This window comes from Danio aesculapii, chromosome 25 (genome assembly GCF_903798145.1).
Source record: "Danio aesculapii chromosome 25, fDanAes4.1, whole genome shotgun sequence".
NCBI classification, from domain to species: Eukaryota; Metazoa; Chordata; class Actinopteri; order Cypriniformes; family Danionidae; genus Danio; species Danio aesculapii.
The window spans coordinates 28,757,829-28,774,747 of NC_079459.1; the positions used below are offsets into that span (position 1 = coordinate 28,757,829).

At 35.2% G+C, this 16,919-nt stretch overlaps 1 pseudogene; it reads right to left on the reverse strand.

Moving 5' to 3' along the window:
* Nucleotides 1-12,411, reverse strand: part of LOC130219058 (mucin-2-like) — a 37,776-nt pseudogene extending 25,365 nt beyond the window's left edge.
* Between the last annotated feature and the right edge of the window lie 4,508 nt (nucleotides 12,412-16,919).

A 16,919-nucleotide genomic window follows, 5' to 3' on the forward strand; every position in this document is an offset into this window, starting at 1 on the left:
CTTAAAAGTCACGTCTCGCTTTCAGTTTCGGGCTTAGGCGCATCACTCACACACAGTCGTACGCGCCAAAGCCCAAGTGAACCGTACTCAAGCACACCTCTTCCAACCAGGCCAGGGCCGGACAATTGATCCATGCCTGAGCCTGATTCAGAGCACTCATACTCCTCAAACGATCCGGGAAACGGGTCTGGGCACGGTTCGGATATCATAGTGTAAGTAGGCCCTTATATGCTGCAATATATTTCTTTGGTCAGGTATGCATCTCTAACTCTTTGATTCATCTTTGAGTAATGGATGTTGTATATTTACCTTATAATCTCTGAATTGGCTTTCTGATTGTTTTATTATGTAATTGGCATAATACAATTTTACCTGACAATTAAAATGTTAAGTTTTGATTCATTCTGAATTTTCCTGAAATCTTTTATATGCAGTAGATTAAGTGGAGACTGCACTACCATTATGATGCGACATGATTAGATTTTCGATTCTAAAGATACATTTGACTGTACTGAGCAATGTGGCACGACAGCATGGAGATCTTTCAATCATCTAATCGCTGATATTAATAAGTTGTATGGAAGTGGCTAAATCAACTGCAATGCAGTTGGCAACTAGACTCTTTGAGTATTAGTTAACCCTACATCCTCTGACTAACTTCAGAGTGTCGAGATAATGTCGGTGAGAATGTACACAAATCCCGGGGCATGACAACTCTGTGCGTCGTTTGGTGCCTAATGAACGCATAACTGAAGAGTATGGGATCAGATATAGATCAAAACTCTAAATTGAGTCATAAATGATGAATGTGACCCATTAGCATTAGTAATACAGTTAGTATATAATAATACATTAGTAATACAGTCTAAATTTGGCCGTCACTTAAAATTGGAGTCAGATTAAATTCGGAGCTAAAAAAACAAATGTAAATAAATTCTAATAAATAACAGAATTCTTTTCAGAAGCACTAGAAAAGGCTTAGATGCATTTAACCTTCGACCATGCTGTTAGTTTCGTCATTGTGCTAATAGATGGACTTATTCAAAACTCACGGATATTTGACTGAACAGAATATGCGTATTTGGCGTACTGTCGGGAGACGGCTCTGAGCTCGGAAAGTCATCCCATCTTGTGTTATTAACCCCCCTTATCAGGACAGAGAGAGAGATAGGGGTCCACAGTGTCTAGCCCGACTCCAGAATGCTCCACCCTTCCAATTTATGTAAGTATCGGGCTTAGTGGGTGGTGGCGGAGGGATGCTGAACTCGAGAGAAAACAAAGGTAGGACGTGCTTGACTATTTATAGGGGTTTGGTCTTATGCTGATTGGATAATAGTCAATAATGAATTAGCCTCGTCAAAACTGATCGTGATAAAACATCACTTTATTAACTTTTTTCTGTACAGCACTGGGTCTAGTCGTAAGCTCTTTAAGTAAAGTTGAGTTTAGAAATGAAAGAGTTGAAATGTGTCTTACCAATAACAGGCAAAACCACATTTGAGTATTTACATGTAAACTCATGCTTGTAATTTTATGGTAATTTTTATGGTACACTTTTATTTTAGTATTAAATGCAAATTTATAATGTAATCTAGCATTAAATGAAACTCTTATTAGCCATGAAAAAAGCTGTTTACAGTACATACCAATTATTGCAGGATACTGTTATCTCAGACTTTGGAAGGTAAAGTTGTCCGTTATAAGGACATGTGCAGTTTTGTCTTTCAACACAGTTTCCTCTACCATCATCCAGTAGACCTGAAGGACACAGGCAGCCTGATTCACATGTCTGGGAAAGCTGCGGGTGGACGAGACAGTAAAAAAGAGGGTGGAAAACAAGTTAAGGATTGCTTCAGGGGAGTAAATACTTGTAAGGCATTTTAAATCCAGTATACAAAAAAGGTTAACTGGTGGAGAAAAACAGAAGTCTGACTATTTTTAATGACCTTTTCTGGATCAAATTTCGTTATTTTTTGTGACCACATACAGCAGCTGCAACATTTACCATTGTTCCAATTTGATAAAGCAGCTGTTTTAAAAAATCTGTCATGAAAGTTTCTGCATTGGAACATTCTTTGAAATGTTGGCTACAAAAACAACAACACTAGATTAAATGAAAAGCCACAGAGTATTTTCATATTGGATGACTATTCCTGGAGGGTTTTTTAGCAGTTAACAATTCACACCTCTCAATCACTACACAGATGATAAGCTACCCAGCAAACTATTTTGTGTTTAATAGACATCTAATAGACATCTAAACATAAACAGCGTGGCCAAAACAAGGCTAAACTTGTGCTGTCAGTGATAATTTTTAAAGTTATCCAAGAATAGCCCAAAACTAGACTAGTCGTCAAATAGACAGATTAGACAGACTTTATATGTGTAGTCATTCATTTCTGTTTATTTGATGAGTAGTCTAGTTTTGGCCTATTCTTCGACGTCTATTAGATTTTCACTGACAGCCCAAATTTAGCCTTGTTTTAACCAAGACGACTTTGTTTAGATGTCTATAATCAGACCCCCATACAGGGTTCAACGCTAAGGATATTTTCTTCTGGCCTGATTGGACCAGTGGTTCAGATTTTTACGTGATTTTTGCGATAAAAATGAATGATTTTGTGGCGGTAATTCCCAGAAATTTGCAGACAATTTTGCGATAAAAAAAAAAGAACAACAAAAAAGTATATATATCGTATTTACCATATTAGGTAGCCTACTATGTTAGGTGTGCAATCTGAAACAATGACAACAAGGACACAAATAATAAAAATAAATTTAGGTTTCTTGTCAAAACAAGATCTAAAACAGATCTAAAGCGATAGGGATTAAGCCAAAAAAAAAAAAAAAAGGCTGTATAATTTTTATGCATGAACTTACTTTTTCTCTCTCTCAGAGCATCTGGCTTGTACAGTACCCCACTCAGAAAATGCATTAGGGCTTCCCCTACTGTAATACACCTACACAGATTGCCGTACAACTCCTACAGCCATACGTGTAAAGCACAAATAATGTCTTTAAATTCGGTCATGTCCTGCGACCATCATGCTTAAACCAATCTCCATTGTTGTAAGCTGTTTGCTGTCTGTTCCATTTCTCCGTTTTTTAAATGTTTGCTCCAACTTTCTTTTGCCGTCTCAATCGCGTCAAACACACAATTTGCTCCACAGCATGTCTCACAGGTGAGACGTCATTTTTCGAGAGACACTCAAATACATCAGGTGCGCTGCGTATGCAACGTCTATAAATCACGTAAAACATATAACTGCAAACTGAAATAAACATAATTTGATTGTATGGTTTGGAATTTAATGTTTTATGAAATTTTTGCGATTATTTTGCATTTAGTAAAGACTTTTGCAGGATCACAAAAATGCGCAACTTTTTGTTGATTTTGTGTTGGACTCAGCGATCGCGGAATTGTAAAAAACTGTCTGATTAATCATCTTTTAAAAACAAAAAATGCATGCTGGGTACTCCAACCTCAAACACATTAACAGTATGAAGGGATACACATGACAAGATTGGAAACTGGACTTACACAATCTTCCATCGTTCGCATACATGTTGGTTCACATTTCAGTCCATGTTGGTCTGGTCGAGCTGTACTGCAGTTAAAATAAACCTTCGGTGAAGGGCACTCTGAAAAATATATCAGACAATGGATCAACACTTGTTGGAAAGAATTTTAAACCACACTTGGACAGTTTTTGTTGGACATCTATGCAATAGTTAGACAATTCGCTTTACTGTGTAAAAATCTGACTGGATAATGAATTCTGGATAACCAATTAAAGGCATATTCTAGCTAACAATAAAGCTTAATTAGACTTGTAGCATCATTTTGACTGCATAAAAATCATTTAACCTGTTTAAAATTCTGAGTGTTAAAGAAACCCAAACTATTTTGTCTTACCCAGAATTTGAGATTTCCCAGACTCACAGCGCAACACTCCATTCTCACAAACACTATCGCGGAAATAACAGATTTAAATTTACATTAAAAAGTGTACATTTTAAATGCTTTTGAATGTTGAAAACTATTTCACAATCACTTACCAGTGTTGACCATTAATGTCGATAGATGTTCCAGGTTGGACTATCTTTCCATCGTTGTAACATGGACATTTTTCAATTCGTACACACTGTCCATCCTGATCTTTGTAGAGTCCATCTGGACATGCACATCCGTCAACAGGAACAAAGTCTGCTTTGCAGCTTGTGTGCTCAGAGGAAAGAGAAAGACAGGTAGGCTGGCAGCTCTTCAGGTAATAGAAGTATCTCTGTGAGGCTGGGCAGTTCTGTATATACTTGCCTGTGGGGATCAGTTTCAAGGGATGTGTAAAACCGAATATTGCACATACTGTACTTCAACAAACCCAACACTTGACCCTAACCTGATTTTACCAAGTGGGACATGTTCCTGGATTAACATCTATGTTGATCATGTAACAACATTCCTATCTGCCAATCAGAATTAAGGGATATGTTTATTTTAAGTTTAGGCTTACGGTTAGGTTTATGCACTTCAACATGATTGTTATCCTACTATTATTCCCCTCTGATTTTGGGAATAATTTACATTTGTGGTTGGGTTTAGGGGTAGGAAATAGATATGGATTACAATTTTAAACAAAAATGATGCTCCTTGATCAACATAGATGTTAATCCATGATCCCATCGTACTTGGGCCAAAATCATGACGTGCAAACGTTTGACAACCTCAGATCATCAGAAATACCCCAACCCCATCGCCCCCCACCCCTCGCCAAAAAAACAACAACTATAAAATCTGTATGTTGCTCGTCTCACATCAGCAATTGCTTTAGCGCTCTCATTTCACTTTGACAGTATTTAGTCTTACTCTGCTTCATACTACTATGATAATACAGTAAGTGTTGAATACTTTAACTACGTGGTTTTGGCAGGAGTTCCATAGGATCTAACGAAGACCACAACTCCCATGATTCCACACTCAGTCACGACATGCATTTTTTTTCATCTTTGATCCAATTTTTCTTTTTTATTTGATGCACATCCATTTTTCTACAAAAACATGTTTTCAGCTTTCTTACCGCACACATTTTCTCTCCATCCTTTGAGCGTAACATTTTTAATCATACAGGCACGGACATATGAGGAAAACACAGCACACAGACAGTCCTCACTCCTTGCACAGGTACAGCTGGCGTATTTGCATCTCTGAAAGCAAACAAGCATGTTGTGTCACTGTTAATTGTGGGAGGTTCATTGCAATTTGCAAAAATTATACAGTTCTCTAGGTCGTCTGTTTCAGTTCTTACTTTGTAGTAGCTTTCTGGGTTGACTTTGTTGTGACATTTGGCAAAAACGTCACTCTTGTTCATTATCTTGTAGCACCAGTGCTCAGCAAAGTTCTCTATGGGAATCACAACATTAAGTGTTACAAGCAAACAGAATTCAGCCAAAGACTTCTTATGTCATTTACTTCTTTAGTTATCCTTGGGCTGCTTTATTTGAACAAAAACAATATTTTCTCCTTATTCTCATCTCGATCAATTAAATTCAACCTTCCCAACAGCCATCTTTTCCCCTTTATTCAGTCTGACACTTTTTTCCTCATTTCCCCAAATTTTAATATAGTCTTCCTTATTATATTTTTCTATTAATTATTTTATTTAGACATAATTTGCTATTATTATGTATCTGCTATTATTAGACTGCATAATAATTAAATAATTATGAATAATTATTAAAGCAATTCGTCCTGAAATAAAACAAAAGAGAAAAAAGCATTACCACTGGCACTGTTGAAAGAGCAGGGATTTTCTTCTCTATCAGAACGGTCAGGGCAGTTGGTCTCAACCTTCCAGGCGTTTGCGAAGGAAACCGCTGTACCCTCCACCAATCCCTGAGGGGTCTTCATATCATCAACCAGCACTTTATTAAAATTTCCACAGAGACCTGCACAAACAAATGAACAACCCAAATGGATATTAATTGACCTTTATAAATATAATCTTATATTTACATTTTTAACATCTGGTAGAATGAGCAACAGCAGCCAAGAAGCAATTCTAGGTTTGTGATGTTCAAAAATAATGGTAGCATATTATATTATAAAATATTTAAATTGATTGCATAGTTTAAACTCTACATTAAACCATACTGTATGTTCAGTGCACAACTATAACATTGTCATATCTTATTGACCTGAAAATATGCTGTCATTTACATGATTCATGTACATTTTTAACTGAATATGTTGAAGCAAACACTTTGTGTTTCTGACATTTTAGGCATACAGATAAAAGTGAATGTGGACACATTTAAAATAAATTATTTTCAAATAGTTTAAATGACTCTTACAAATACAATTATTTCAATGCCTTGAAATCTATGCATTTAAACATACATTTCTTTAAAATAATAGAAAGTCCATTACCACCAAACTTCATGACAGGTTATTGTAATGGGTTTATTATTAATGCTTTACTGTTATTTGCAAAAGATTTTCTCACCTCGAGTTTTGGTCTTGAAGCTCTGATCCACAGTAATGTACACCTGCATGAGAGGCACCAGCTGTACCAACACTCGCAGCCCAAGTTTACATCAATCAGGATGTGAAATGATGATGGATTGAAAACGATGAATGGATATGAAGCTGAGAAAAAGAGTCAAAGAGTTTGGAAAATGTTTTCAAAAAATATCTGTCTTCACATCAATCCTTAAAGTAGTGTTCATTTTGTCAAAAAAAATAATGGCAAAGAATTGTGACATTTTTATTCCAGTGCTAAAACAAGACTAAGATTTACTGACACAGTATGGGTATTATTAGATACTAAAGGTGATTACATCAGTATGCAATACCGTTGAATAAAAAAACTAGACCAAAATGTAGTCAAAAAGATAAAAATGAATGAACATTATAACGTTATAACACACTTTCATTGTTTTCAGTTATGCTGCTGGTGCAGCAGACATGTACATTTTCTCTTTGGTTCAATCAAAAGGTGCCCCTAAAAGTGCCCCTAATTATGTAAGGGTTCACACTTAGCTGATTATTGATAATAAATAATCTGTCCTGGAAGAGATCCCTGAGCTTAGAAGATTTTTGAGCCCTGGGCTCCCTCCCGTCTGCAGGGCGAGTGGGGAGTTTGAGCTCAAGTATGTCTCAGGAACTGCCCTGGCTGATTTATGGCTAATGACAGACTATAGGGATTGCTATAGAGAGATATACTACTGACTAAGAGCTCATCTACGGTGCCAATTTGGCTGGTTAATTCACTTCTATCACATGTCTTTGGGGAGGATTTGGGGGGATTCTTCAAGACAAAGATAACATAAGTAAGAAACTCATCTGAAACCATCTGATTGGTGAATCATGTGTTAGCTAATGTGGGACTAGCTGTGATCAATCATGCGATCCTCTTGAAATTAGTTTACAAAATATACCTAGTTTTGTAAAAATTGAGCATAATACAAAAGGTTTTCCATTGAAAATAAGGGCTTAATTAAAAAAACTATGAGTACAGCAGTCAGTAGTCCATCTACCACAAACCATATATAAGTGTTTGACATTGGATGGGTCAAGGAAACTGCTATTTAGGGGGACTTTTTGTTTCAGTATACTTGTTTTAAAAGATATACGGATTCTCTCTGTTCACCTGGGGTGTATGGAAGTAAAACTTGTCCATTGTGTTTTACTGTCCCATCTTCAGAAATCACCAGACGCTAATGAAGAAACACATACATGTTCAATTTCAAACTGATCTACAATATTCATTCTAAGATTTGCTTGTAAGGGAATGCACTCACATTGACTGTGTAATTGTTAAATATCACTTCAATTGATTTTAAGCAAGTGTCAATGTTAAGGGCAGCACAAGGAGTAATCTGTCCTAATATGATGAACTTTGACCCCTCAGAGTCCTTCAGAAACAAACACAGAGTTAGTATTCATAATTAGGACTGTCATAATTAGCAAAGAAAAATATTGCGGCATAAAAAGTGACATGGTATGAACAAATACAAACACATACAAATATATCATAACTTATCTCATCTTGTATATCTTAGCAACAGCAGACTATCCTTACTTTAGAGAGCACATATTTACAGTCTCCATGGAAAGTGAATTCCTGCCCATCAAAGGTGGTGAAGTGAGATCCTTCCTCTACTGCGCACCGGCCAACAACCGGTTTATTTTACAGCTCCATTTTCCATTCTGACACACACTGAAGTAAACCAGACAATTATATACATGGTAAAGAACCACTATCAAGATGTACTGTAATGTACTGTACTATGTACTGTAATTGTGTGGTCTACAAAGTTTTACTTAAAAGTTTTTGTAAACCAAGGTGGACGAAGTAAAGAGTGTTTCATTACCAATCTTGCTCTACTTCATGTAGGACTTCTTTTGGTTTGTAGATGCGGTCGTGCTTGCAGTGACATTGCTCTCGTAGGATGCATCCCATGTTCAAGATGTCATCAAACACAGTTCCTATGACATGTCATATTACATAAAACACACAGATTTTGTCCTTCATGCATAAACTACTCGCATACTCAAATTGGCTTTTTTTCACAAAATTATACACCAAAAACACAAGACTTTATTCATTTCACATGTATACATTCAGACTCAGATATATACAATGGTGTGAAAAAGTGTTTGCCCCTTACTGATTTCTTATTGCGTGTTTCTCACACTTTAATGTTTCAGATTATCAAACTAATTTAAATATTAGTCAAAGATAACACAAGTAAATCATGCAGTTTTTAAATGAAGGTTTTTATTATTATTTAATTATTAGGTAATTATTATTATTTAGTATTATTAAACGATATGTTAAAAACAGCTCTTATGAGATTCAATTAAATATTGTGAATTAGGGACTGACCTGGTGGACAGAAGCAGCCATCGATATTGTGCTCCTCACACTGTTTGTTTGTGTTTACATGTGAGCACGTGTCTATGCAGGGGGAGCCGCTCTCAGAATGGCTCATATTGTAAGGGCACTCCACAGCTGTATGAGAATGCAAGTTATAATAAAAATGTTACAAAATATTGGATGAAATATTCCACTTAATATAATCATTTAAACAAAAACAACTTTTATCTCATAACCTTCTACTTTAGTGTTTTAAAGAACAATATACACATGCAAACAAAGTAAGGAAACAAGACAAAAACAAGTCCCTTACCACAGAAGTCTTTTGTTCTCCAGGTTGATGGAGTTCCTCCATTATGTGAACACTGACGTGAATATTCAGACAGAGTTGCACAGACTGAAGAATTCTCGCTGAAGCATCTATCATACACACAGGCATCTACATATGGATAATAGCTCACGGCACAAGAGGACCAGGCTTCAGCTCTGAAATGCTCTTCACATTCTGCTCGCTGTGTAGACAAAGGTATGGTGTATTAGCTTTTGCTCTCAGAGGCCAATGTAAATTACATGTATTCTGTTTTTCTTTTAATCTTTTTGTCAGCATGAACAATTGCCAGTTTTTTTTTTTATATATATATAAATGAATATAAATGAATTCCCTGCATCCCTTAAAAAGATTCCAAAAACAATTTATAAACTCGTAAATAAAAGTTTTGTGACTTACATAACGTCCACAATTAGCTGTCCAGTTGTTCTTTTCATCTATCTCAGAAGGATTTTCACAAGATTCCATTGAGTTAATTTTGTGTTTATTCCCAAACTCAATGTAGCCCATTTTTCTGGTGTTTTCTGGTTTGTTAAATAAGATTATGCTCAGATTAGTTCCCTAATGATGAAATGTGATCTCCTTGAACATACAGTTAGCAATGAAACAAGAACAAATAGACAGAAGTCTGTTATTCACAGCAACTGACCTGCTATATCGAACTCATCACCAATCTCGTTGAAATTGCCACACAATCCACAGGTTTTATTTTGATATTTATTGTCCAGCTCGACCTAAAACAGCACAAGCAATTAAGTCATTTTTTACAGCATAAAATGAATGTTCAGTTATTAATAAAAATCTCAAATACTAAAAACAGTCAGGAATAAATGTCTTACCGTGACTGCCCCATCTCTGCTCCACATGACCGTCAGGCCTATTTTGGATCGGATATTGGTGTAGATTGTGTTCTCTTCTATAAGGATCCCTGATTCATACACGGGCAGCTTTGTACTACAAGGAAACGATTCAAGTGAATAACACACTACATCTTTACAGCTACTCTGTGTTCACTGAGGAAGAAAATAAGCAGTGCTTCAGCTCTTTAGAATCTTACATTTTATCATCGATCATGACCTTGTTTTCGCTGATAGAAAACATTTTGCCATTGATGCTAACCACGATCCTGCTGATCTTTGGGCCTCTGCTGGTTTGGACTCTTTTCACATCAACTGAGAACTGTTTTGATATGCAGTCAGACACCAGGTTATACTCGCACAAGCCTGGGTACTGATAAATGTCCCCATCGAACATCTTGAAGTGGAAACTTTCCCATGTGCTACACATGCTGCTGTGCTGATTACTCTGATAGAAGGGAACTAAGGAGGAAAAAGAAGGAAAAAACACTTCAGTGTCCACTTATAGTGGTTTACAGTGGGTCAAACAATGCCAAGTTATCTTTTAAGATGTTTTAGGATGTTTATATGATATCTGCTTGGTTTAAAAAAAATGCATTTTAACATAAATCTTTTGGATTTACAATTATACAGACATTTTATTTCCCAAGTTATATTTGACAGAACAGGGAAATTTCCACCTTATTACCTATATAATGCGTTTTCTTCTGGAGAAAGTCTTACTTCTATTCGCTTGGCTGGAATAAAAGCAGTTGTTTTGATTTTTTTAAATATATTTTTATTCAATTATTCATTCATAGTCCTTCGGCTTAGTCCCTTATTTATCAGGGGTCGCCACAGCGAAATGAATCGCCAACTATTCCAGCATATGTTTTATGCAGTGGATGCCCTTCCAGCCACAGCCCAGTACTGGGAAACACCCACGCACTCACACATATTTATAAACTACAGCCAATTTAGTTTATTCAATTCACCAATAGCGCATGTCTTTGGACTGTGGGGGAAACCGGAGCACCCGGAGGAAACCCATACCAACACAGGGAAAACATGCAAACTCTACAAAGAAATGCCAACTGGCCCAGCCTGGGCTTGAACCAGCAACCTTCTTGCTGTGAGGCGATAGAGTTAACCACTGTGGGCCACTGTGCCACCCTACATTTTTATTATATTTAAAAAATAAATAAATAAATATATAATATATATATATATATATATATATATATATATATATATATATATATATATATATATATATATATATATATTATATCTTTTTTTTTTTTATTAGCTCCCTTTAGAATTATGATTGTGGATTGGCTACAGAACAAACAACTGTTGTCCAATGACTTGCCTAATTAACCTAACTTGTTAACCTAGTTACCCTTATTGACCAGTTAAACCAGGGGTCACCAATCTCGTTCCTGGAGGGCCGGTGTCCCTGCAGGGTTTAGCTCCAACTTGCCTCAACACACCTGCCTCAGTGTTTCAAGTATACCTATTAAGATCTTGATCAGCTCATTCAGGTGTGTTTTATTAGGGTTGGAGCTAAAATCTGCAGGACACCGGCCCTCCAGGAACAAGTTTGGTGACCCCTGAGTTAAACCATTAATTAACTAGGTAAGCCATAAACAAATGTACTTTAAGCAGAATACAATTGGAAAATATGCTATTAGAAATGAGTTATTAAAACTAAAATCTGCTCTCGCTTAAACGGCTGTTTGGAAATATTTCAAAAATATTTACATTTTAGCTAAAATGTTAATAGCTTTGCCTCAAACTGTAGATAAAAACAAAAATAGACACAATTTGACACTTGAGTTCAATGTGTTAAAATGTACCTGCAAATGTAAAATGTAACTGTTATTTAATTGAATTGTAAATGCAGTTATGTTCAAAAATCCATTGTTCATGTGCACGTACGTCACAGATTACACAATATCAAAACCATTACAGCTGAATAATCCTCAGGGAAATGAAGTCCTCCCTTTTTTATAATGAATTTGAAAGTTTAAAATGTTAGTTTAAAACTCATTTAACTTGACATCTGTTAATACATTTCTGCCTCATTAGTACTCTTTTGTTAATCCATAAACACTGTGATGTCTACCTGGAGTTGTTGGAGGTGTTGTTAGCTCCACTTTGTTCAGATGAAAATCATAATCTCCATAATCTAACATGAAGCCTTTAAACAACAGAAAAAAACAGTCATATTTTGTATGTAACATAGATAACTGTGATTTAGCCAAATATTTCCGATTGTCCTAACCTGCTTGTATGAACTGCAGGCCCGCCAGTAGGATGACCCATCTCAGCATCCACATCTGGGACATCCTGACCGTCCCCTCAGAACCCATCCTCCAGAGCTAATGTGAGTTGACTGTCATCCCTCGTTCCTTTTATAGTGAATTTTAATTTTCTGTGGAACTAGATGAATGTCGTCTGTTATCAAAAGGTGGGACATTACTATTGGATTCTAAATAAATGTTTAATGGCTGTGTTTGATATACTAAACAAGCTTGATGCAAATTTTGTTCACTGGTCATAAAACTGAGTTTCCTTCAGAGTAAACAGGGATGTGTGTTGACAATGGGGGTACATTTCTCTTCTGCAGAAGTTGCACAGTATAATACACTGATAAATATTTATTAAATCAGGTTTGGCAGGATTATTCCACAGCATTTACTGATATCATTTAGGATTATTGTCCTTTATTGCCTTTATTAATGAAATAGTTGTATACCATAGTTATAACAATTGTATTGGACAATGTCAAGTCTTGCTGCATTCAAATTTGAGGACCAAATCTAAGAAATAAATGATTTCAACATGTACACATATAAAATGGTAAACTGTGAAAACTCCATCTATGCAGCTTGAACAAAGGTTTGTAGTTAGCAGAAGTATCTAGCCAGGCACATACTCTAGTAAAAGTCACATTAAAAGTGGACTTGAGTATTAAAAAAATAAAAGCAACAGCTAGATTAAAAACAGGAGATTCTTGTTTAAGCTTTTAATCTCTCACAACACAAAATGAATGGATCAACTACAATGTTTTATCTTACTTTAAAACTGTTTGTTTATTAATTTAAGTATCAAACTGCAAAAAAACTCCTTGTTTGGTGGTAGAAATTTGATCCTGAATGAATCCTTACTCATGCATTACCACTTAAATAAAATAAATCGTTAACACCGTGTCCTAACGAAACACAATGTGACAAGATTCCAGCGATAAGCAAGTTGGCTGTCTGCACCAAATGCGACACAACAAAAACATTTAAATTCCATCCACTGTGTAACGTGAATCGAACGCTGAGAACAGAGTTTCGGATCCAAATGCAGGTTTATTAAGAAAGGATTGTCAGGAAAGCAACAGTCAACATGGGAGCAAACAGATATATACGGGTAATCCAATGTTGTAGTCAGTTATCAAGCAAGTGGTCAGAAGTTAGGAAGCATACAACATTAACAAACAAACAAGGCGTGGATCAAAACCAGCAAGACAAGGCAAAGGAAAACACGTTGTAATGTTCACATAAACAGTTAAACAAGACTCAGCAATAATAAGTGTGTGTGTGCTGTCTTTATAGTTTTTGAATCAGTCCGTGAGCAGCTTCAGCTGTGAGTGTCTAATCAATGGAGACTTGGAGCAGGTGTGTGTGTTGCATGACTGGATTTTACCTATGTATGGCGAATTTGTAGTTCTTTGCAATTTGCGTTTACCAGCTAACTGCAGCCACTAGATCACTGGGAATCATAACACACTGCACTCCCAAAGAAATGGTGATGGATTTTAATCTAATTAATGCATATGAAACTTGTTTAACATTATAGTTAGACATTATTAATTGGCATTATTAATAGTGACTACTGTATTTTTTCATAGTTCTGACTTTAATTTTCAAACCGACTGCCAGTTTCTTTTTTTTTTTTTTTTAAGATCTGAGGTAAACTATCTGCTGCTGATTTCAGTAGTATGTCAAAAAATGTCATGTAAAAATGGTATTTAAACTCACATTGGGAGCATTTAACACTGAATGAAGCAAATAGTCTGTTCCTGGTGTAATCTTTGTCTCAGTATATGCTGTTGTTCTGCTGTGATGTCACAGAAATAGTGTGAAATTTATATTTTAGAAACCTCCCTTTGCTGTCACGGATGGTTTGGACAAAAACTCTTTTTAACATGGAAAAGATACATTTGATCACATGTTTTGGCACTTGTAGTTAGGAAAAGGTATGGCCATAGTTGCTCTTGATACTGTAGCTGATTTTGGACTGTTTACAACTGAATCATGTTCTTCCACTGATTGACTATTATAGGATGCGTTTCATTTTAAAATCTCATCCCTATACCCTAACCCCTTCTAAGGGTTTCCCCTGCAGAGAGACATCTTGGAAAGGATGGACCCTTTTCAGAAGACTTTTATGTTTGCAGACTGCATCTTAAATGCTTAAAAGCAAGTTTTTAATATTTAGAAGGTTTTTTTTTATCTGTCTATATTTATATGCATTTATGTATGTATTAAATCATCTTTGCATCAAATTACAAAAAAATAAATACTAATTTGTGTTGCAACACTGAACTTATTTTAAACGTAACGCTATGTTCCAAATAAATATTTACAGCAGCCTCCCTCCATATATAACAGTAGAAAAGAGATGACAGTGAGATTAGTTTACATAGAGGAGCTTGCGGTGATAATGAAGAATGGTCTATTCTACTCTAAACTAATCTACCCGCAGCCATAATTTCCTCCTAAATCTCCCTCTTTTTAGAGTTTAATTTTCTTTTAAAGAGTGTTTTGTGTTAACTGTATTCATCAATTCAAACAAGTTTCTTCCTGCTCTTTTCTCTTTCATGTAGGATCTAAAAAATGCAAGTTTAATGTTTTAATAACTTCATTTGTACTTTACGTGCATTCTTGCCTCGTGATGCCGGTGTGTGCATCATATGTTATTAGTGACTGACTGAAATGTACTATAAAAATGTGATTTATTATTAAATTTTCATAGGACAGTAATATATAGATGCATTAGTTGCAGAACTTTAAGGCAGTTCAATGATTTAAATGCATTTTATTGGATAATACGTCATTCAGTTCGACTACACGTGACTTTACGAATAGCTTACGACCTACTAACCATGGTTTAGAACAAGCAGTGCAACTGAAGTGATAATAAATGTAGTTACAAACTAGTTAGTAGTTTCTAAGCCCCTTCACTGTTGACTTTATGTTACAGTTTAAGAATCGCAAAATTCATTTGGTTTGTTAGTAGCAAGAAAATTCATGTTAAGTGATCTTCAAAATTAAGTCATTGTTTACAATAAATAAAATTTAAAACAGTTTTATTTTTCCATTAAATGTATTAAGTAAAATGATTCATGTGTATTCTTGGGTAAATTACAAATAATACTTCATCAATCGAATAAAATTGTACAAGTACTCATTTTAACTGATTGACTTTTAAGTTCGGTGATTTTATTATTAACAACTGTTACTCACCTGGGGCACAAATTATTGGATCTTTTTCAGAAATATTGCTGGGTTTGTCACTTTAACAGGATTGAGCTCCATGCATGTTAGTCAGTATTCAAGATATGATGACAATGTAAGATGACTGGAACAACCAGCTGATCCACTTATGCTAGACAAAATTTCCCCTGCACAATTCTAAACCATTATAGCTGTTGCATTATAATGTGCATATTTCCATCATAGATATGCTTTTTTCAAAATAATGCAGTCCTACCACCTAGTAATGTTATTTTTAAAAGAATTATTTACAAAGTTTATTGTTATTATTAATGTATCTCTCCATTCTATGGTGAATATACAGTGCTCAGCATATACGAATACACCCCTCACAAATCTCTCTTTTAAATTCATATTTTTAATGGGAAGCTTTACAATATTATACAATATTTGTACATATACATTAGATTAGTCAGGACTGAAGCCAAATCTGGAGCTGAACTAACAAAATAACTTATGATAACGGTCCAAAAACTAGTACAGCCAAATTGATGTTATAGAAAAATATTAAATAAATTTAAAAGAAGCAAAAACATTAAAAATGTAGTTGAAATTTTATAGGTTGTAAACTTTTTTTGCAATATTTTGCTGGAAATTAATTGTATTATCTTTCAATTTCTAATTATGTTTGGTGACTAAAATATTATTTTAATACAGTATATCTGTTTAATAAATCTGTTTTGTTTAAATGCATCAAAATACATTGCCTATATTCACTGGGAAATGGATAAAAATATTCAGTTTCAAAATGGGGTGTACTCAATGCTGAGCACTGTACTGTGTGTCAAAATAAATCAACATTTCTAGTGCAACACTCAATACACATACATTTAGGTTTAAAATGCCTTTTTAATTGCTTTTAATTGCATGCAAGGAAAACAGTACACATTTATCCAACAAAGAAAAACAAACAAAGCTCTATAGATGAAGTTAAGAAATGTTAAACATATAGCATGTGCAATTTTAAATTAGTTTCCGATCAAAGCTTCACTAAGATTTGTTTTGGGTCCTGTTCACGGAAATCTGACGCTACGTTTTCTTCTGCTGGTTTCAGCGAGTGTTTGGCTCACTTCCACTTCGTGACATTTAGTTCTGCTGCAGGAACACTCTTCAACATGGATGTATGTGTGGTTTATTATGTCTCCGTTTACACAAGCAAGATCGACTGTGCGATTACTTGAGCGTGTTGCCTGGCAACAGCTACAGGAGGACAATCCAGGATTAGCGTACCTATGTAAAGAGAAAGAAGAAAATGTTATATTTAAGAAAACATACTACAGGGCTCGAAATTAACGCACCCACCAATTATGAGCACCGTTAGTAAACG